This window comes from Desmodus rotundus, chromosome 8, assembly GCF_022682495.2.
Source record: "Desmodus rotundus isolate HL8 chromosome 8, HLdesRot8A.1, whole genome shotgun sequence".
Classification (NCBI taxonomy): Eukaryota; Metazoa; Chordata; class Mammalia; order Chiroptera; family Phyllostomidae; genus Desmodus; species Desmodus rotundus.
The window spans coordinates 8,039,528-8,063,406 of record NC_071394.1 but is presented as its reverse complement, the minus strand read 5'-3'; positions in this window follow the sequence as shown (position 1 = coordinate 8,063,406).

Genomic DNA, 23,879 nt, shown 5'->3' with positions numbered 1-23,879 from the left:
CCACAGAGCTCCTAACACCCTTGGAAATTCTTAAGGGAAAGAGTGATAAAGGTATCTTTTCTTATGTTAACAGGGTGACTTTGAAAGGTCCTTAGGTAACCTAAGGATGGGTGCTGATTGCCAAGAGGGGAGTGGGGCTGGAAGTTGAATCAATGGCCAATGACCAAAAGTTTAATAAATCATGTCTATGTAATGAAGTCTCCATAAAAACACAAGGGACAGAGTTTGGAGAGCTTCCAGGTGGGTGAACACACGAAGATCCAGGGGAAGTGGCATCAGAGAGGGCATGAGAGCTCCAGGCCTTTTCCCCATACTTTGCCCTGTGCATCTCTTCCATCTGGCAGTTCCTGAGTTATATCCTTTTGTTATAAGTGGATGATATCAGAAGTAAAATGCTTCTTTAAGTTCTGCAAACCATTCTAACAAATTAAGTACACCAAAAGAGGGCACCATTGGAACCCCCCATCTACAGTCGGTTGGTCATAATCACAAGTGACAACCCGGACTTGTGAAGTGGGCTAACAGGAGCAATCTTAGAGGATTGAACCCTCAACCTGTGGAATCTGACACTGTCTCCAGGTAAATAGTGTCAGAATTGAGTTGAGCTGTAGGGCACCCAGCTGAAGAATTGCTTGGATGTGCGGGGAACATTTCTTCCCTGACACTGGAATTTGGCATAGAACTCTCACATCCCAAGGCACATGCAGCAGTAACAAAAGTCAGCCAAGTGAGAGGTGCTACCCACAGCACAGGAGGGCCCTGGGGTAAAGGAAGGGGAAAAAGTGTCAAGTGAGAGGAAAAATGGGTGGCCTAACATTTCATTCATTTATCCCCAGTGAAAAATGTCAGTGGGCTATGTCATGTTACAGCAAGACAAATTTGGACTGGAGATATCTGTCACTAGGGGGAAAAAAAAATGTCTTCAGTCTTGTTAAGATTGGGCTTGGACCAATGAAGGCTGTGCATCTGGAGTCCCTGAAACAGATGTGGGACAAAATCTAATTACACATCTCTGAGGAGTTAGCCAAAGGCACTGGAAATGAAACCAAACTGGTAGAAAGAAAGGAAGAGCATATTTACTGAGTACCTACTAGGCTTCTGGTCAGGATGGCCCAGATGCTGAACTCACAGGCCTGCAAACTCAGATTCTCCACTCTCTAGTTATATAACCTAGCGATGTATTTAATCTTCCAGTGCATCGTAAAGTTTTTATGAGGATTAAGATGAATCAAATAAAGTTCTTGAAACACTTTCTAGCATGTAGTAACACTTGGTAAGTTTTATCTCATTATGGTGGGGGAGTTTTGCAATGTGTGTGTGTTGGGGTGGGGGGTGGCATTTTCAGCTGCCTCGATGGCTGGGGGCAGGGCCACTCCTGGCATTTACAGTTCAGCTTCCACAGATGTTTACTATCTTACAATGTATACAACGGACTTGTGCAAAAGGGAGTTTTCCCCACCCCAAATGTCAATAGTACTCCCGTTGGGAAAACACAGAGCTTTGTCCTATCATTTGGGTTGCATAATTTTTAATCATTACCAAATACTAAAAGGTCAGTTATTATTACCCCCCAATTCACAGAGGAGGTAACTGAGATTTTCAATAACTTGCCCAAGGTCCAAAAGTCATTAATTAGCATTGTTCAGTTTTGAATTTGATTTCTGTCTCTAAAATCATTATTATTATTTTGTTGTACTCTGCCTTCTTGATTACAGACATCCAGATACTAGCATTACTTCCCTTCTAAAAAATGAAAAATTGGGGGTGAGTCAATGAATTTCTATCCGAATTTAAGTAAGAATGTCCTAATTGGGTGGAAAAAAATAGCTAATTTATGGGGCAATTATTGAAGTTTAGCAGCGTCAGTCATGTGTCAAACTATAATTTTTTAACTTCCATGGCTGAAAGTGTTTTCATAAATAAGGTTTTAATGAGCCCAAAATGCTAGCCAAAAGACTGATCTTGGGTTTGGAATCTAAACCATGAGCAATCAGCCTGGTGAGGTACAAAAGATAGAATATCTGCCATTGCAAAGCTTTGCAAGAGTTTTTACATATCAAATGGGGGAAAGACAGAAGAAAGAGGTAGTCTGAAAGAATTTACTTGAGCTCTAGGCAAAGGGATCGGGCGTAGTTAAGGAGAGAGGGCACTGCTCTGGAATAGCAGCGTCCCAATAAAGAAATGTCTGATACTACAGATGGGCTTCATGTGTAGTCTGGAAGCCATCAAGCAAATTAGCTCCTGGAGTTAGATGGGTGCCTGACCAAAATAATCTGGAAATAGCCACCTGGAAATTAATCTGAATTTCCAACAGGCAAACCATGGGTGTGAGAACTCTGTTAATTGATCAGCAGTCATTAACAGACTACCAGGCTTTCTCTCCCTCATTCCCTGTCCTCTGTAATTTAATTTAGAACATCTCAGAATTTTCTCTCTGTCACATGTGAGAAACTGCTCATTAGCTAGGTGGAAGCTTGTCCTACTAATAACCAGTCTCTTCTGTAACCAAAAGCCACTTCTATCGGAGCTGTTGTGAACACACAGTGGCTGCCAGAGAACATTGTGAGCTTCCAATATAGGTATTCTTGAAGCCGAGCTAAGGCGTGCAGGTATCTTGTAATTAAATCAAGGGTCAAACACATCATAGAAGAGGGCACATCTGAGAAATACATGCTTTTCTCAGAATCTAAGTAAGAAAATCAGGGATATAGCCTCTGAAGAATTCCTAACTTTCCAGTGTCAGAAAGATCCAATGGGGTGAAATGCATTACCCAGCCTCTGATTTGCCTGTGTCTACATTCATTTATTCAACTAACAAATACCTCTTGACTGCATTCAAAGACAAGTCATTGAGCTAAGAACTGCAGATACAGAGATGAATCTAACATATTACTGCCTTCAAGCGTATAATTTAATGAGGAGGACACACAATAAGAAATGATGTGGTCCACTGTGAGAAGAATGATGACAGAAGGTTTACAAGGTGCAAATGTAGCATAAAAGTGGAAGAGAATGAGTCTCGGGAGGAAGGCCAGCCAGGCTTCTGCCTTTCAGCATTGGTCTGGGCATGTGCCAGGTGTCCACTGGGGAAGGACTTTGCAGAGAGATCAGATACAACAGGAATAAACAAAAGTAAGAAGCTCAGCTTCAAGCAGTTTGGCAAGATGTGAACAGGAAATAATGGGAGAAATACAAGGCTGGAGAGTAGGCAGGAGCAAGGCTGGGAAGGCTGCTTTTTGAAGAGTTTGTCTTTATTTGGCAGTTAATAGGGAACAAGTAGCAGTGTAGGAAAATAATAAAATAAAACAAAATTTAGATGCATATAAAAAAAAAAGTGTCAAGACTACTTTTCTCCCCATGACGTGCCTGGCAATATCGAATGAGTCCCCAAATCTGTGCAATGGTTCCTCATCCAAATTCCCATCTTTCTGAATTTTCTGTACCACAATGGCCTCCCAATTACTGTGTCCTCCCTTTAATGCATCCTGCAGTTATGGAGTTTTTCTAAAATCAGCAACACCAGGGAATATGTGCTAATGAGGAGCTCAGTACATATTTCTTGAGGAAATGCTAATAAATGAGAATTAAAACTCATAAGAATTTATAATTTACAATGCATTTTTCATACCCTTTATATTTTATGAGTATCCTATTTTGTGTTGTGTTCATTCAAGGACTGAAATTGTTACAAAGACAATAAACAGATAGGGTACAAAGTAAAGAGTTAAAGATTCCAGACAGTAGGACCAGGAGGTAAGAGTTGAGGTAACAGTTGATTTGAGTATAGATGTGGGTTAGTGAACTGGGATATAATAGAGTTTTTGAAATGAAAGAACACTATTGTACATTGAATTGTATTTCACCAAAATTCAAATGTTGAAGTCCTAATCCCCAGTACCTCAGAATGTGACCTTATTTGGAAATAGGGTCATTGCAGATATAGTTAGTTAAGATGAGGTCATATTGGAGTAGGGTGGGTCTCTAATTCAATATCACTGGTGTCCTTATAAAAAGAGGAAAGTTGGACACAGAGACATGCATAGAGGGAAGATAAGATGAGGAGATACAGGGAGAAGATAGGCATCTACAAGTCAAGGAGAAAAACCATGGAACAGATCCTTCCCTCATAGCCCTCAGAAGGAACCAACATTGCTAACACCTTGATTTTGAATTTCTGGCCTCCAGAATTGTGAGACAATAAACTGTCTTTTAAGCCACCCAGTTTGTGGTGCTTTGTAATAGCATCCCTAACAACGATGATGGTAGGCTTTGGATGGTTGGTCCATGTGGGTGCCTCTAGTGGATACTTTTGGTACTTCACTCTTATTCCCATGCCTTCAAACCCTGCCTCACTCCAGTGTGCTTTCTCTCCTTTCTGGAGAATAGTCTTCAGGCTACTAGAGCAGCTTTGCCCTCATGTGCAGACTGGCCCTGGGAATTTATAACTTCCCTCCTTATACCCAGTGGCCCTTGCCCAATGATCATAGGGTGTGGGGAGTAGTGACAGCCAGCTTTCTGGGCTCTCAGATGGAATCTACATTCCAGAGCTCCCCTGTAGAATAAGGATGAATAAGGATTTCAGATGACATCTCCCACAGATGTCATCTGAAATCTCCTTCTTGCCACACTTCCCTCATCCACTTGCCAGATTCTTCTCTAAGTACCACCTTCATAAATCCCTTGCATCTGAATCCTCATCTCAGGGTTTACTTCTGGGGACCTCAGCCTAAAACAGTGTGAAATCTCTCCCCACTACCCAAAATGACTAAAGGAAGTACAATGGGTAAATGCCAGTCAGGCTGATAGTTGAAAGGCAGTATGGACAGTATGCACACATACATAGTATATGCATGTGCCTTAGAAGACAGGGGTTTTAAATGAGGATGAAAAAATAACACATAGAGGTAGCAAAGGGGACAAAGGAGAATATCAACACAACCTCTGTATCCTTGTTACGAAGGAGCCATATACTATTAAGAATTAGCATGAGCAGAGTCATGAAGAGGATGCAAAAGAGTCACAGCAGATGAGTGTAGTGCTTCGCTTCCCCTGATTCTTTGCATGTTGCTTTTACATCTTCTCATTGTGCTCCAAGGGGCTGTGTGTCACTTGTAGCAAGGAAGTGACTTTTTCACCTGCGGAATTTGGCTCAGTGTTAGTTCAGTGTTTCGGAATTTAAAATGATTTTTCTTTCTTTCTTTAAAAGGTCTAAATGCCGTGTTGATAAATGTCACAGAGAATAACGAATGTGATGGAATGTGCTGAGGATAATGGGAGTTACTTTCTAGCTCACCTGAACCATGACTTGTCTACATTTAAGAAGAATAATGAATGTAATTTAATACAGCACCTTTGCAGGGAAGTGACTCAAAACACTTTTCAAAGTGAATATTAAAATGCTGAATTATGCAATAAAGACATAGATTTAAGTAGATAATAATAGATCACATGCCCGTACAAAAGCACACAATGCAGCAGAGGGTATATTTATTCAAATATGCACTATATTGTTGTGTTAGGTAGAGGGACACACATAGAAAGAGAAGCCAGCATGGGATAAGGGAAAGGAAGGTCATATAGGGATTAATGAATGGAGACAGCACAGGATAGTGCAAAGGGCCTGAGAGCCAGGGTCACGAACACAGTTTGAGGCACCATGGATGATCTAGGTGGCTTTGAACACGTCAGTTAACCTATTTGAGCTGTAATCTCTCTACCTATGTAAAATGAACTGATACTATCTGCTCCATAGGGTTTTCATGGGGGATTAAAGAGAATATATATATACATAAACATATATATATATACATATATATATATATATACACATATATGTTAGCAAGCATTCAATGAAAAGTAGCTTTAAAAATATTATCTTTATTATCAATCACAGCCACCTTCTACTCACTTATAAGGTCCTGCTACCCACCTTAACCTATGTGGGTAACATGTCGCCTTATACAAATCCTTAACCGTCCCATCTCTCTCTATTCCATGGAATACAGTCACAAGTCAAGTACTGTAAAGAGCCTGAAAAAAAAAATTAGGATACATCTAGCCCAGCCACCTTATTTTGTACATAAAGACATTGAGGCCCAATGAGGTGTAGTAATATGTTCACAATTACATGTAAGTGTAGCTACTACTGTTTTGTTCCAGGGACTCTGCCCTATACTGTCAGTGCATTACTATTTCGATATGTATTATGAATTTATGAGGGAGCCATTCTTATTTATCCATGACGAAAATGAAGTACAGAGAAAAGAAATCATTTGCCTAAAATCACACAGCTGTCAGATGGCCCAGCTGGGTTTTCCACCTAAGTCCAGCTGACTCTTTAATAGGTGTTTCAGCCTCCTTCCCTCCGCTCTTGCCTTCTTCCTTCCACAGTCCTGTTGAATTTCCATGGAGCCAGAAAGCAATGCAGCTCTTACCTTATTGGTACTTATGTGAGAAGGTTGCTGATTACCATGTCCTTTCTCATTCTCTAGAGATTTTCTGTGTCCCCTAGGGGTACAAAACTTGGGAGGATGTTGTACATTGTACCGTCTCTTCTTTTGCCCTACACAGGTATACCTGCCAAGGTTCTTTTCCAATCTCCTCTGCTTTCTTCTTCAACTCTGAACCAAGGAGTTGAACCAGAAAACCCAGATTAAATTAAATTAAATTAAATTAAACCAGATTAAATTAAACACAATTTAATCTGTGTGTTTAGGTTAGTTATAAAGGCATTCTGAGACTCAGGTTCCGCATATGAAAAATGGAGTTGTAATAATATCTGTGATGATATTTGTCCCATGCAACTTTCATGATGATCAAATAAAACATGTGAAATAACTTGAAAACCAAAACTTTTATATATAATTCATTTTTCCAAAAATGTCAAATGAAACATGAGACTTATAATGAGTTTTCAGATAATCCATATTTTATGAGTGAGATGTGTTTGCTAGTCCACCAGCCACAGGATACAGATTTACCAAAAAATGATTTCTCTGTTGAAATCTTAGATGACATTATGACTATATGTATTAATAGTTTTGAATATAGAATAAAGGTAAAATGTCAGTTGTTTTAAAATGATGACTAGGGAAATGAGGTCAAGGACACAGGACTTTCACATCAGGTCACCGATAGGACTTTCTAAGAATGCAAAATCCTTGGCAGCAGCCTCTCCTCTTCCAATAAATCAGCCTGTCAACAGAAACAATGACCCTTTCCACCCAACAAGAACAAAACCACCCCATTCTCCAAGGTGGACTTGGAACAGAAGTGTCCAAGGCAACCTCCATACATCTCATTCATTTCCCTTTCATGGGGGGCAAGGACCAGGGCCAATGGAATTCCTTCGGCCTAGTCAAGAGACTCACCAATCCAGAACGACCCTCAGAGACCCAGATAAGAGAGTGAATTAATTGTCTATTGTAAATATCAGTACTCATTGGCCAAGGAACCCACTCTGTTGTGAATAGCATGGAGAATTTTTATTTGAACTGGAACCCAGGAAGCAAATAAGATACATAGTAGATCGTTCCAGTTTCCGGACAACAGTCAGGATGGGCTGGTCTGCTCCTGGGAATCCAAGGGAAATCAGATCAATTGTGGGATGTTTTCAATTTCATAGATTTCTGAGATGAAAGGCAGTGTGTACACCATCCTGTCCAAACTTCTTGTTTTATCCAGGAGGAAATATGGACCCAAGAGGCAAGACCATTTGTCCAAGGACACACAACTAGTTATAGGCAGACTTAGCTGTCATTGCTGGTGCCCTTACTTTTTTTCATTGTTCTTCCATAACACAACATGACCTCTCACTGTGAACTATGACCTGCCATTCCATCACCCATCATATGCTTATCGAGTGTTTACTATGTGCTTAGCTATGTTCTCGGGACCAGTTCTAGGAAAGTATGTAGAGACCTGGATGAGACTCAAGCCCCTGCCCTACCCCTAGGACTGATGAAGCCCCTTCCTCCCTGAGTTCAGCCATGGGAGCAAAACGTCGCCTGAAGACAGTGACTCAGCAAACCTCCTGGAAGACCAGGAAGGGATATATGTCACAGCTCCACCCTCGACTTCACCCTTGCTGAGAGGGAAGGGAGTGATGTGTCCATACACTGCCCTGTGCTACCCTGTCCCAGATGTCTTTGGAGAGAGGAGGAGACAGAAACAGGAAAGTTTCTATTAAAAGCATTCAAACCACAAACAAACACAATAAAAAGCCATGTATTAATGAATACAATCTCATTTAATCTCGCAACAGCACTGTGGGTCCAGAGTAATTACCCCTATCTTACAAATGAGAAAATGAAAACTCACTCTGGTCACAGAGCTAATGGACAGCAGATGTGTGATTCAACTGAAGCTGTCTGAACCTACATTCTAGGTTTGGCACCCTATACCAGGTTGCCCTCCTCAGTCCACATCTTTCCCTCTTCAACTCTGGGGAAATAATACATACTTATTTCCATGGGGCCTTTTTCTAACTCTGAGATGATCTAGAAGCTTCTGAAACCCCTGGTCACAAGAAGCTGACACTCTGGGGGCCACAGGCCAAAGACCATAAACAAACACATATATAATGTTTATCAGTGTGGGATAAAAGCTAAGGAACAAAAGGAAGCACGGAAGAGGAGAAGCAGACCGATGCTATGTTAGATGGGCAGCCAGGCAAGGTCCCAACGAGGAGGAAACACCTGAGCAGAGGTTAAATATGGCCAAGCCCTGTATAAAGGAGAAAAGCTGGGGGGAGGACCTGTTGGTCACAAAGGGAGATTCGGGGGGAGTCAGCATAGTGTGGCAGTTAGGGACACACCCTCTAGCATCAGTGCTCCTGGGATTCAATACCTCCCGGACCATTCTGATCAAGTTTACCAAAATTCCCCAGACCTCAGTTTCCTCCTCTACAATGGGACTAATAGTGTTCACTTCCAAGGTCATGTGAAGACTAATAGAAAGAATGTCTGGTATACAATAAATAATAAATGTCAGCTATTTATCTCTCTCACTCTCTCTCTCTTGATCTAATAATATGCCCACCAACACCTTAACTTAGTATCATTGCTCTGGATTTTGTTTCCACACTTTAAATAGGTATAAAACTTTTGAACATTTTTGTCTTTTCAATAAAATATTGTAATGCCAATAAAATGTAATAGATGAGAGGGAAGCTTTTCAGGTTGACCTCAGGGAGCAGCAGGCAGACATAGGCCACTGAGTTCCAGCCTCACCCCCATGGTGGCCCTCAGGGGCCCAGAGCTTCGGAGAACACAGCTCATAATGTTCCCATTTGACAGATCTCTTAATACAATGATTGGCATAAAATAGGCTGAACGTGGAATTGTTTTCAAAATGTTGAAAACTGAAAAGTACAGGCTTTTAACACTTTCTTTTTTTTCTTTTCCTTTTTTTTTTGAGAAAAAAGATACTAGGCCACACCACACACACCGCACATCGCTATCCTTCTTGAGGTAGATGGTGAGGGTTGTTTATTTAGCTGAGACTTAGTCACAAGTTCAGAACATTCTGTGGGTTTTACTGGAACTAGATATCATGGCTCATCCCGACTCAGATCACCCACCCTGGCCAAGGCAGCCAGTGGCCTCCCAAGGGGGCAATGGCTAGGTTCCCAGTCTCCACAAGGGGCAATGAGGCTCCTGCATCTTCTTCAGCCTAAGGGACACTCTCTAAGGCCTGCCCATCCCACAGAGCCTAGCGCTGCAAAGGTGGCAGGGGCCTCGGCCAGTATGTTCCATACCCCACCAGGGAGATCCTCTCGTGGTGAGGAGCCTGGAAAGCCTACTATTTGGGGTCTAGAAATATCTGCATCGCCTGGAAGTCAGGTTATGTTTTTATTCCTTTGGGTGTCTTACTCGTGTGCTACTCTGAATTTGGGTGTGGCTAGCCTGAATATAGGTCTGTTGTTGAGGGTTTGTTGGTATCTTGCCTGTTTACTTCATTTCTCCTCACCGCAGCACTTACCAAACCCTCTTTGCTTCAGAGTTCCTGAGCCTCTGTTCAGAGAAAGGCACTCCTATTTATCGAAGGCCCTACTATGTGCCATCCAGAGGATAGGGACTTTCAGAAACTTGTTTAATCCTCTCAGCAGGCCTGTGAGGAAGAGATAATCCTTCCTCGTTAGAAGAGGAAAATAAAACCCAAAGACATAAAATAAATCACTCAAGGTCACATAGTGAATGAATAAGAAAGTCATTTCAAACCAGTCAAGTAAACTCAAAAGTTTCTTTTTTTTCCACAGTGTTGTGCTTTAATGAGAAAATCCATCTAATTAAAAAAAAAAAAAAAAAGTCTGGTGTACAGTTTAATCCTCCATGAAATAGTCACATTTTTAAAACCTGAGGTTTACTTACCCAAGTGAATTTGTAGGTGAAATAATTTAAGCCACAGTGTATGTGTATGCATATGTGTGGAGCAGAAAGGAAAAAACAAACAAAAATAAGTAGAATATTAAAGGTGAGATGCTCAGATGGTGACAGTGAGTATCACTCTCTCTGGTCCCCAGTTTTGACCACTATAAAAAGAGAAGTGTAGATAGAACATTTCCAATGTCCCTTCCAGCTCTTCACATCGAATCTGCCCTGTGCGAAGGGAGAGGGTCTGTCTCCTTTTTTCCGTCATTCACTTATGTTTAAAGACCTTTGTTTCTTCTGAGGCCAATCAAGTCTGACAGAATCAGGCAGGACACCTATAATATAACTTCGAGGGGCACACCCTGTGAGGGAAGCCTGTGGACCTGACGAGGAGTGGTTTTGTGGTGAGGAGGTTTGCCTGGAATGTGTTTCTTGAGTGGAGGTGGGGGTTGGGGTAACTTTCAGTTTTCAGCCCCTCCTACCTTAGTGACATAGGTGTCGGTGAGGGATATGAGGATGGCTGGATGGGTAAGAAATAACAATGTGAGTGTATGAGACAAAGTTCATTGTACCTCAGGGATGCAGTTTTGGAAGATGCAGTGGCCAGGGCCAGTGAGAACCTCTAGCTGAGGAGAAATTGGGCATCCAGTGTTGAGCATGGTGGAAGGTTCTAGAAGTTGATGTTAAAAGTGTGCATAGAGATTCATGGTGAGGGAGTAAATGAAATGGGAAGGGGATCCAAACAAATCTGAAGAAAAAAAGTCTATGGAACAAGGTCCAGTGTTGAACCAAGATGTTTTCTTTATGAAGATTGAGCAGAAGTAGGTGTCCATCTTGGGAAATGCAAGAAGTTGTGGTTATGACTCATCCTGAGGCCAGATGTGAGCAACACAAGTTTAGTTTTTACCTAGTGGTTTGGGAAATCTGTTTCACAGAAACAAGATTTGGAGGTGGAAGGGACTTTAGAAACTACCCCTCTAACCTCTTAACAATGCAGGAACCATTTCGAAATCAGCATTCTTCTAAACCTCTAAAAACGACGAGTGTTACCCACTATTTGTCAGGCCTTCCTAATCCTTTCAACCCGAGTTGAGAACGCAGGTGGGAGAGTAAGACAGCTGGACTTGCAATGCCAACCAGGACTCTTCGTCACTGTATGGCTTCAGGCGCAAAACTAATCTTTATGAACCTTAGTTTCTTTAAAATAAACTGGAATTCTTTGTACTTTGGAGGGGATGTTATGAGGATTAAATAAAATGTTTATAAGTAGTCCAGCACATGTCTGGCACACAAAAAAAGGACTCAATAAATGGTAGCTTCTAATATGCTTTATGTAAATACATCTCATTTTATTTTTATGAGAAGCCTATGAGGTAGTTATTATTAGCCCATTTTATATTGTAAACAGATTGAGTCTAAGAGAATTTGAATTAAGTTGATCATAGTAACAGAGTTAATAAGTGGCAGAGTTGGGAAATAAACTTAGGTTTATGTGGATACAAAGTCTGTTTGTTGTCAATTAAGACGCAGAGCCTTCCTTGTTTAGAGAAATCCTGCTTTCCAGCAACTGGGAAGCAATATAATGCGGCTCTGAAGGATGGACGATTATGTAGTCTTGCAGTACTGTGAAAACTGAGATAATGGAAATAAAACGCCTTGCACACTGGGTGTTGTAATAGTCACTTGTAGTGAATTTCCACTAGCATTTCCTTCACTGTCACAGAGCCTGGGACAGGGCAGGTGTTCAGTAAGTAATGTCTTAACATCGGTGACACCCACATTGAGTCTTGGCAGTGGCCCCAATAAAGTCTATTTCCTCTCAAGCACCATTCGGATATGAGAGGGTATCTGTTGTGTTTGGTTGAATCTCCTCTCAAGGCTACATGGTATCAATATGTACCCACCTTCCTTCCAGCCACTTCTTGTGCCTTTGAAGAGAGGTCACGTGGAAGGGCTGCCAAGATCACTGTGGGAGAAAACAAAAGGAGAGAGTCACAGGTCTATTCTGGGCCCCAACTCCTCCGCCCCCTGGTCACCCAGCCTCGTTTCCATTTCCCAAATAGGACACTTTATGAGACACTTCCATTTTCCCCTCTACCCTTGAGAAGAAACAACTTTGAAGCAGAGCTGAGCAGTTTAACTTGGCTGAGGCCCACAGAGTGGAATAACTGATGAACCAGTAACACTTAGAGGGCACACATTTGTGATGGGAAGTGGTTTTTCAGATCTCCTCAGAAGAGCTGCCTCATTCAAATCTCGAGTCTTAATATGGTATTAACCTGCTTTTACTCTTCAGCTGTAGTTCTCTACTCTGAAACCTTTAACCCAAATTGCTCTTTCACTACCAATATGAGAAAATGTGACATTGTGATATGTGCAAGTGGTGTGGCAAATTACACAGCAGTGACAATATTCCCGAAGGTGGGGCAATATTGTCCCTACAATTCTAGCACACCTGACAAACAGGTGTGGAGGGAAGCGAGGAAATGCTACCTGAACGCCAAGACCAGGCAACTTGACTTGGATGTTTTCCAGGGCCTAGATATCAGGGGAGGCCCACATGCCTTTGGTTACGAATCCCCATTGTTTCCGTATTAAGAGGGCTCTTCTTTGCAGAATCTGGAATGCGTGGCCTTAATGTGTGAATTGCTAAGGTTTTTTTTCATTTACTGATATACTTATTTAGCAAATTTCCTGATAATACTAGCAGCATTTATTGAGGATACTTTCCCTCTGCTTTTGTTGTTTTGTTGTTACACATCAGACATGGTGCTGAGATTTTTTTTTAACTTCATGAATTATTTTATTTCATCTGCATAAGATTTCTAAGAGGTAGGTATTGGTATCACCACTTTTAGATGAGAAAAATGGAGCTCAGAATATTTCTTACTTATTAGTACTCCTAATTATGAGACTGTAGAACTCACCCATATTTATGAACATTATCAAATTAATTTAAAAAGCTGTAATCCAAGCCCATAAGGAACTCACCCAGGTAATATAGTTATTTCTCTAGGTAGCTAAATAAATAAGAGAGATGTTCTTTGAGATTTAACTTTTAATAACATGATCAAAGACAAAAGCTCAATTAAATACCTAAGTTAAGAAGAAACTTGAATTTGTAATGGCAGGAAATACCTGAGTTGATATTGTAGCAACTTGTGAATGGATCCTGGATATAGAATAGGCTTTTATGGTTCATGGCTGAGGTTTGAATGCCTCCTATGTGATTAGGAAGATCAAAGTTTGGGCCTGAGTAAAATGAGGAGGTGAAACATATCATGCAGATCCAAGATGCTGTAAGGGGGTCCACTTATGTTAAAAGGGCCCAGGGTAGATAAGAAATGTCTTCCATAGGAAATAAACACTTAAAGTTATACCACTTGAGGTTATGGGTTTCACTTTACAGTTCTGAAGTGGCATAGGAGCACCAAATAGAGCTACTGATATAAAAAAAAGTTACAGATCCATGAAAAAAGTAAATGTTATCATGGAAGAAAGTATAAAACATTCACAACTTGACCTGTGTGATTTCAACAATAAAAAAAAACCTCCACTGAAGATAAGTTCACAATCACCAATTATAAATCATTTGAGGAAAGATACACCATGAGGGCAATTCAATAAATATTATGACTGGGGAGATAGCATATTAAGAATTCAATATAATAAGATAATCTGAGGGGTGCTGTAAAATTAAAAAATGAATATATTAAAAAGGAGTAAAAATAAAACATAATCCAAATGAAAGAATAGTGTGCTATGAACAAAAGCACAGGTGCATTTTATAAAACAAACACACACAAAGAAATTCCTAAAGATGGAAAATATGTACCTTTAGCGCAAAACACTCAATGGAAAAGTTAAACAGATATAGAAGAACAACGAGTTAGCGGTATAGATCTAGAGAAACTACACAAAACGTGGTTCAGCAAAAATAAAGGTGCAAAAATTTTAAATAAAGGTTAAGAGATATGAAGGATAAAATAATTTTGTCCAATATACCTCATACATTATCTAAAAAATAGAGAATACAGAGGGAGGGAAAGTCACATTTCGAAAGATCATGGTTCAGAAGTATCCCAACTAAAAGAAAGATATGAGTCTTCAGAATAAAGAAGCACACTGCATTCTGAGGATAGTAAAAAAATGCAAACTGTAAGATAAGGTCAAGTTGAAGAGGCTCATCATCACCAAGCCCTTATTATATGAAATGTTAAAGGGAGTTACCTAAGAAAAAGAAGATCAAAAATAGGAACAGTAAATATGACAGCAAACTCACAGTTATTAACGACCACACATAAAACAAAAACGAGAGCAAACTAGGCAAACAACTAGAACATGAGGGTTGTCAATAAGGGAGTGGGAGGGGGAGAGGGGGGTAAAGGTACAGAGAATAAGTAGCATAGATGATAGGTGGAAAATAGACAGGGGGAGGGTAAAAATAGTGTAGGAAATGTAGAAGCCAAAGAACTTATAAGTATGACCCATGGACATGAACTATGGGGGGGGAATGTGGGAGGGAGGGGGGTGGGCAGGATGGAGTGGAGTGGGGGGGGAATGGGACAACTGTAATAGCATAATCAATAAATATATTTAAAAAAAATTAAAAAAAATGCAAACTGTAATTCAACACATAACGGAGAAATACAGAACACCAAACGAGAGAGACTATCTTACTATGGGCCAGGAACTATGCTAAAAACTTGATTTTTCCCTCATTTAATTGTTATGACATCTCCCCAGGTTGGTAATATGATAGAACCTAGCACATAGCAGGTGTTCAATTTATTGAGTAATGACGGTGGGAGAAATGAATAAATCCAAAGACTGTTTGTTTTTGTTTTTACCTCTAATGTTACTTCCCATGAATATTGACTAGGTGCCTCTCCGGAGCCAGCAAAACAGAAAGCAATTGTTGGAGCAATGAGATGAACCCTGGCAGCTGGTGGTCCATGGACCTGAAACACCTTTTTTAGAGTGCGATGTGAAGCATGGTCTAAAAATCCCACCTGACACCCCCAACAAAGCTTAAATCATGGAGAGAATGATAAACCCAACCTGCATGGACACAAGGAGAATTCTGCCTTGATTAATACAAAGAGTAAGGGTTTAGAAGATGATATTAACAGGCCCGGTGAGAATAGATAACAGAGGCCATTAAAATATAAAACATATTGTTAATACTAGCTAGTAAAATTAATTTAAAAGGGGCAGACTAGTTATACACTAGGAACGAAGCTGTGTCTATTATCAGATATGTGGGAACCAGTTCTGAAAATTGCCATATGGAATGAAGAAGGAGCAAATACAGCCTCTAGAGATTACGGACAGAATTAACTCGATTTAGTGGCATTGTCATAGGCAGGAGAACTTAATGGGCAAGAATGTGGGAGGTAGAGTCAGACTTCTAAGTTATTACTCAAGTTCCTCCACTGAATCTTTAACTTTAAGTGTCCAATCTGTAAAATGGGAATAATAACCAGCCTTACCTTGTAGGCAAGAGTACAAGAAGCATTGCCTGGAATTTGACAAATGCTTGATGAATATTACCTGAGGTTATTGTCTAGGGGGTCTAAGTTTAAGGACAGGTCAACAAGGGATGGAACAATTAGAATATAACTAGGGAAAGAATTGTATATTTATAGAAAGAATTGGGGAAATAGTAGGAATTTGACAGAAGAGGATCTGCTTGCTTTTGGATATGTGACTTTAATTTTAGGACATGTTTATAATTACTGTGTGCTTAGCTCTGGACCCAACTCAGGGATGCTTGAAGGGAACTTACGACACACAGCTTTCACAGTCACATAGCTTTTTAAGCCGCTGCACTTACGGGCAGTTTGGGCTTTAAAGTCAGACTGTCTCATTGTGAACCACTGTCACTCAGTAGCATTTTATTTTTCTCCCAAATTTTATCTTGCTTATCTGAAAAAATGGGGGATAAAACCAACCTTGAGGGGTTTTGTGAGGATTAAAGATAATTTAACAAAGTGCTTACCAAAATGCCTGGCATGTACTAAGACATGTAAGGGGTCATAATAATGGTAATACAAATATAAATGAGTAATCATAGTAATAATGTTAACTCCTGAATTTCTGCCTGGTAGCCAGGGAAGAGGCCCAGAGCAGCAGTGTAAATTGTGCAGAAGATAAGACAGAGGTCAGAATGGAGCCACTGTGCTGAATGGTCTTTTCCATGGGGAGCATCCTCAGGATAAGAGGTAGCATGGCTCCACCCACCCATTCAGACCTACTCTGTGACCATGGGGGAGGTTCTTTCTTAGCACGCTATCATTTTTTCAGCCTCCCTTGCACTTAGGAGTGGCTGGGTGACCAAATTATAGACAATGGGATATGAGCTGAGTGATGAGCACCACTTTCAGGCTTGGCCTGTAATAATTTTCCATGGATAATTCTGTCTTTCCCTATCCCAAGCTTAAGAAGAGTTCAAGGATGTAGATAAAGGTGATTCACTAACAGAAGGTGCTTCATCCCCTGAATGATGGAATTGTCCTGTCTCTTCCCCATGACTATCACTGAACTATGACATGAGTGAGAAATAAAATATTATTACAGTTGGCCACTGGTATTTTAAAGTCCTTCATCATAGTGGCTAAGATGTCCTGATTAATGCAGTTAATAACTACTTTCAACCTCTGCTTTTTCATTTTTAAAATAGAGCTAGTAATAGCCACTTACCTGATAATTAGTCTTTCCCTTTTTTTCTTGCTAATGGGACCCTAATTGTTATAGGTTAATTGGCACACTTTTTGCTTTAAGGGAGTCTGAGTCCATGGAATGGTGTGTGTGTGTTCAGAGTATGTGCACTGGCCAGTTTAAGCCCCTTGTGGTGATCCCCCCTCGACCCCACCTGTGAATGCCTTGATGGTGCACATTGATTAGTAAGACATGGAGGGTAGTCCTCTGAGGAGCTTCTGGGAAATTTTCCTCATTCTTAAAAAGGGGCTCAAAAGCAATATTTATTTCTCTTTCCTAATTTTGCACATTATTATGTGAGGATGCAATGCCTGGAACTACAGCAGCCACCTTGTGCTCATTGAGTGAAAAATCTGAAAGCCAAAGCTGACAGGTTAGAGATGACAGAATCCCATGGGTGTGGGGCCAATCCTGAAGGTACCCTATGACCAGAAGTGTTTTAGGTGAGAAAATCGTGTTTTCTTTTATTTATACTATTCACTGTTGCTTCTTTTTTTACCTAGGTCAAAAACATCCCACCTAGTTTTTTTCACTAGGATTCAGTCAGTGAAGACATAAAAATTGCAGGCCATGTAGTAGGTGATCAAGTATATTCTTATCATAATAGCTACCGTGATCATCACCGTGAAAGCCTGGACCTCCAGACCATAGCCCAATACTCGTCTCATTGATCTCAACAGAAAAATAAAATCTCTTTTCCAACTATGACATACTTTCCAAGTGTGTTCCAAGGGGTGAGGGAATGGTCTGAGAAAAACAATCAGAGTCTTACCTCTTTTAGAAACTGAGGCTGTGGAGGCGATTGGGTTATGGATGGCACAGGGATGTGTCTTTTGAGATGAGATGTTTGTGGGGTAAAGTGAAACCATTGGATAACAGGTGTCCTATACAAATAAGTGTATTGCTGGCAGGATAATATTTAACAAACACTCCCTTCTTATCAGAAGTAATTCAAGGCAATAGAATAGAATATTACAGTTCCTCGCAAGCAGCAGGTATGGAAAGAGTGGAATCCTGGAGGTTATTTTTAGTAGTTGATAAATAAAGATAGATGGAGGACCTCTGGCCATCCTGCTTCCTGCCGTCATTCGGGTTGTACAGGAAGATGAATGCTGCTTTAAGAAAGATAACGCCAATATAAAGACTGTCTTCATCCTCCTAGAATCCAATAAAGAGAATCCAATCAGATATGTGTGATGGAGAACCAGATGAAATGAGAAGCTATTTTCTTGCCATTGAATGACAATCAGAATGATAAGAAAAACGATCATAACATGACCAAGGAGAAGATGAAGTAAAAGAAGAACAGGAGCTATATTTTTTGCTGTTTTCCTTTTTTCTGTGTCTTTCATATATAATCTTCTCTTTAAACTTGATGCTCAAAGCAACCAGGGAAGTATCCGGCGTTACCCATGTTTAACAGATGAGGAAGTGGATGCTCAGTGAAGGTGACTGGTTTATCTGAGATCACAACCAAAATGTACAGATGAAGGACTTGAAGTCAAGTCCCTGCATCCAGACACCATATTACCTTTGCTTCCCCATATCACCTTTAATTTTTCTCTCAGGAGGATGGAACTATCTGGTGGCCAGAACTAAACACTCGGCAATGACAATCCTCCAGCCCTCCAGGTGCTGAGACGTAGGAAGGTGCACCCACGAGAAGCCACAGTATGGAGGGACAGACTAAACACTCTAAATGCTTTGTAATTGGGGGAAGGTGACTCTCCCTCTTAGCTTATGGTCCTTTAGTTTTAGAAGCAAAGAGTCTCAAATTTTTATTGTAGTGTAATATTTTTCTTTTGTTTTGTTTCAGTTGATCCCTATTAAAAAAGAGAGAGAGAAATCTAACATGAAAAAACCCTATAGTCACCTATACTATTTATACTTGTCCAATATGTGTTTTCCTAATGTACGTAAACAAGTCAGGGCTTTGTGAATGTTAGTTTTCATATATATATATATGTATATATATATGCCACAGGTTCTGATTGTATAGAACTGACCGCTTTAGCCAGGAGGACTTCCCCACATCACAAAGCTAGCATCACACAAAAGTGGTCCCACATGAACTCTCACAAGGCAGACTCATTACAGAACCAAGTCACGGGAAGGTCACTGCACATCCCACTCTATACCAAACTCTCCTGGCCGTATCATTTTTATGGACAGTGGACCTGCTGGGATCCTTCCTCATGCCTCAGACTGGAAAGCCAACTCGACTTCTGAAATTTTTCCTTAAGATGGATTTCCTTCTGGTAGTGTAGTCCCAGCTTCTCTTCCAGAAACATTAAGCCCCTAACTCTCTAGGTTAATGCAGAGCTTCTTTCTCCTCCTTAAATGTCAATTCTGTTGGGATTTGGATGACACCCGTTCATGTTACAAATCACGCCTGCTTTGCGGGCATGTACGTTCCTCATTTATTCTGCAGGACAATCACAGCAGGCAGGGACCAACAGTCCCATTGCATGGCAAGGGAAACAGGCTCAGATAGATTCGATCCCATTTCAAAGCTGACGTTGCTCCTGAGAGTTTAACCCTAACTCTGCCTCCTCGTGTCTTTCTGCTCTGACACATCTCTACAAATGGTCACAAAGCACTGTTATCCTCGGTGACAATCTGATTTCTAAGCTTTGGATTAATTTACTTCTTTGCATGCCCCATCTATTTTCTCTGCCTCCATTTCCCCATCTACTAGAATTCCAAAAAGTGCTAAGGCTGAGTTACCTATGTTGGATCTGTTGAAGTAGTTTGAATTTTTCTGCATCTGGGTGAATGCAAATTGCCTTGTTATTTCACTAATTAGTGTCTGCTTGGAAATGCAAATATTAGTGCCCAATAAATGATAAGGCTTATAGTCATGGATGACAGTAATTGCTTTTTTTGTTTGTTTTGCCTTTACCTTCACCGGAGTTTATCTTCCTGAGTTATAGCTCTCTCTGTAGGGGTTAGGAAAACATATTTAAAAATCTAAACAATAGGTTCCTTTCCCAAGGGTTTGGAAATTGATGAATCATCTTACTCTGCATGCAGCATTCAAAGTAACTGTGTTTGACACACAGGCGGAAAAGTGGGCTCTTTGAAATTCAAGCTGAGTCCAGATCATGTCACCTGGTCTGCGTGTGACCTGTTCCACATGCCACCTGACCCCCTGGGCCCAACGTCACCTGGAGTCTGAAATCTGGAAGTGGAAAGTCCTTGACTGGAGTCAGCAGAGAGAAAATCATCACCTGCTTTGGGCACAAACACGCCGGTGACTGCGTCACTGTTTGTTGAGTGGGATCAGCTAATAGTTGCACAGCGGGCCTTCAAAGTCCCACAGTGGCACTGATGAAGTTTCTGTAAAAGCTCCCCACGCCCGAGAAGGCCTTGGACTTTGAATCTCAAGTGCACTGGGAGCGCTACGAGTTTGCCAACAGGCTCCTGGTGGACTTTTTTTGATTCAACTGCAGCGTAAAAGCCCTGACTTCATTTCCACTACTTTCTGCCTGGTCTGTCTGCTCCAGCCACACTACCGCCTCAGGGCTTTCGCACATGGCCTTCCCTCTGTCCCAACACCTGTCCCCCCAGGTAACACCATGGCTTGCTCCTGCATTTCACATAGTTATCTACTTACAAATCACCTTCTTAGAGACCTTCCCGCCTGCTCTTTCTCCTTGCCCTGCCTTTTTTTCTTCACAGCACCTGATTCTATTTTATATACAAGGGTAGGCAAAAGTAGGTATATAGTTGTGAGTCCCCAAAACAAAGAATTTATTCTTGTATTACTTATCAACCTACTTTTACCCACCCCATGTTTATTTGATTAGTAGTCTGTGGTTTGTCTTCTCCACCAGGATGTGTGTTCCTTGAAGGCAGAAGCCACACCTTTTGTCCACCGCTCTGTCCCCAGTGTCTACAATAGGACCTGATCCATAGCAGGTTCTCAGAAAATAATGCTGGAATGAATGAATGAAGAAATGAGTGAAAGAATGATTTTTCCTCATTTTACAAGTGAAAAAATGTGAAAAATAGAGAGAGGAAATAAGCTAGTCAGGTTTAATAGCCATTTAGTGACAGAGTTAGTATTAACACATTGATTTCCTAACTCAAAATCAAGTTTTTTTTTCCTTCTATGTCACATTGTTTTCCAAATACTTGGCAACTATGACATCCCTTGAGTTACATTGTGTTCACCAATCTCTAATCACTTCATGTCTATGGATACAACTAGATCTTTATGAGGGATAAGTGCTTATCAACTAAGTTCTTATTGAATTTATCTGCCTTATCACTCTTTCAAAGACAAAGGGGATTGAAAGTTACCTAAGCTATCAATTTCATTTTAAAAACATTTTTAATATGAATGATAAAAAGCATTTATTCTATAAAGGCAAATATACTTATGTGTAACTAAAAATTAGTATTGTAATTCCACATAGAAAGAGCCTTTGGTATATTTCATTCATTTTTAATAATTAGAATTATGCTATGTGCAGTTTTCTAATCTATGCTATTACATGTTGTAATTTAGTCATAGTCTGATGTCACTAAAACTAACATTGTTTTGCGGCTGCACACATCCCTGTAGCTGGGTGTCCCATAAATTCACTTCATCATTTTCTTATTATTGATCATCAAGGTTATTTCTGTATTCCATTTATTGGATTTCTAGGTTTTAGTTCTTTTATATTTCTAGGTTCAGTTATTGTATTAACATTTACATACTTGTCAGAACTATGCAAAGAATGAATTTTTCAAGTTTTTACTAAAAAAGCTACACATAATCCCAAAAAAACCTTGGGTTGCAAACTCAAAGCTTCTCTTTGAATCAATAAACATTGGCAATTTTACTCATTTACACTTCCAGTCTTTGATGCTTGATGTAGAAGGTGGGGGCCTGGGGGCGGTGGGGCTGGACACATTGTCCACTTTGAAAGCAAATAGAGGCTTGCGGGGGGCGGGGGGGTGTTTACATTTCTGCCCTATGTGTGCAGCTCTGGCCTTTGGAGCAAGCGGAATAAAAAGCCAGACTCACTCCTGTGGCGCCTGCAGACCTCTGCACCTTAATGACGCTGACACAAGTCATACTCGTTTGAGACAGTGTGACTCAGCCCCAGAGTGAAACTTAGCAGCTCTGCAAGGCCAGGGCTTGGTTCTCCCTCCCATGACAGCAGGGAAGGGCAGGGCCTCAAAGGCACTCTCAGTCCGAGAAAGAACCCTGTGTTCAAACAGAGTGGCTTGCCCTGGTGGAATAGTTCAACCATGATTCTGGCTGGAGATGGTCTTGCTGCATACCTCCCAGGCTCATAAAGCTCTAATCGATGTTCCCTCTCCCTGTCGCCTTGCATCGGTAATAACTGCTACCATTGATTGAGCACCTCTTACGTGGCATCTTGCCATTCCAGGTACCTTAACAAGGCCTCCTTCTTCAATGCTCAAAAGAGTCCTGAAGGCAAGTATTATTGGCTGCATTTTCCAGGCGAAGACACTGAGACTCAGAGAGGTTAAGGGAGCTGCCCGAAGTCACACAAAGCTGGAATTTAAAACTGGATGATTTGACTTCAAAGCCAAGGCATTACTGTATACTTCTGGTTTTCAGAGCAAGGTATTGATATTTCCTTCTGCTCAGGTTCCATGATTCTGGGGACAGGCGTCATGGGATATAATGTGTCAGGAGTATCCATTCAACAAAGATTTCACTTACTGGTCACTGAGTGAGTACTTACTTTGTGCCAGACATTCTACTAGTTTCCACTAAAAGAGTTGAATAAATAAACTCCTCCCCCCACCAAAAGAGAAGGAGGGTGGACAGTAAGAAGAAGGTTGTGGGCTCTTTCAGCCTCTGTCCTTGGGACCTAGAATACCATATGCATGACAGGACCTCGCTCATCATGGAAACAATACTTGGGAGAGAAAAGGAGAAGCAGAGGCTAGGTGATACATTACTAAGCACTTAAAACCTGGTCTGAAGAAAGCTGTGGGATCTATTCTCAGCTTTACTTTGTATTTGCTGTGCAACCTGTGGGAGCTATGATTGGGCTTTCTGAGCCTGCCTCCCTGTTTGTAAAAGTGGAATGATTATCTTTGCCTGATTTCACTCATAGGACTACTGTGGATTGAGAGCATCAACTATGGGTATTTGAGCTATGAAAAAAAAATTCAGACATCATCTTTCAAGGTGTCAGGAACTATAATACTTGTTCAAGCAACCAATATTTATTGTGTACCACATGCCAGGTGTTGAATGAAGGGCTTTACAAATGCTATGCATATGTCCTTTCAATAATGACACTGGATTGATGTAAATATGCCTGAGATGACATAGCAAGTGAGGACAGAAGCAGGAGTCAGATCCCCATCTGCCTGATGCTTATGTCCCAGCTTTCATGGCTGATCAATCATTGGCCCCAGGAGCTTCATATGAAAGTATTCCCACCAGAAACATGTTTATAGGAACAGAATTTAAGCACAGATTCTGACAGCCACTTACTGACTTAGAATCTACCACAGGAAGTCAATTCATTTGCTAGAAGCCAACCTAACTATACAGCTTCGAAAATCCAGAAGTGTTTGTTACCTTCAGGTCTTCACCTACCAAATCCTTTCCATTCTGAATCCAAAGTCATCTTGCTTCAGCTCTGTCTGCTCTGTCCATGGCTCTTTGTACGTGCTGTGGGGAGAAAGGAATCTCACCCACGTGCTCAGAGCATCTGGTGAGAGTAGAGAATCCTGAGATTTTTACTTGCAAGCACATTCCTGCTGCTACTACATGTGATAGTGTGTTCTGGCTCACCTCCTTTTTTCTTT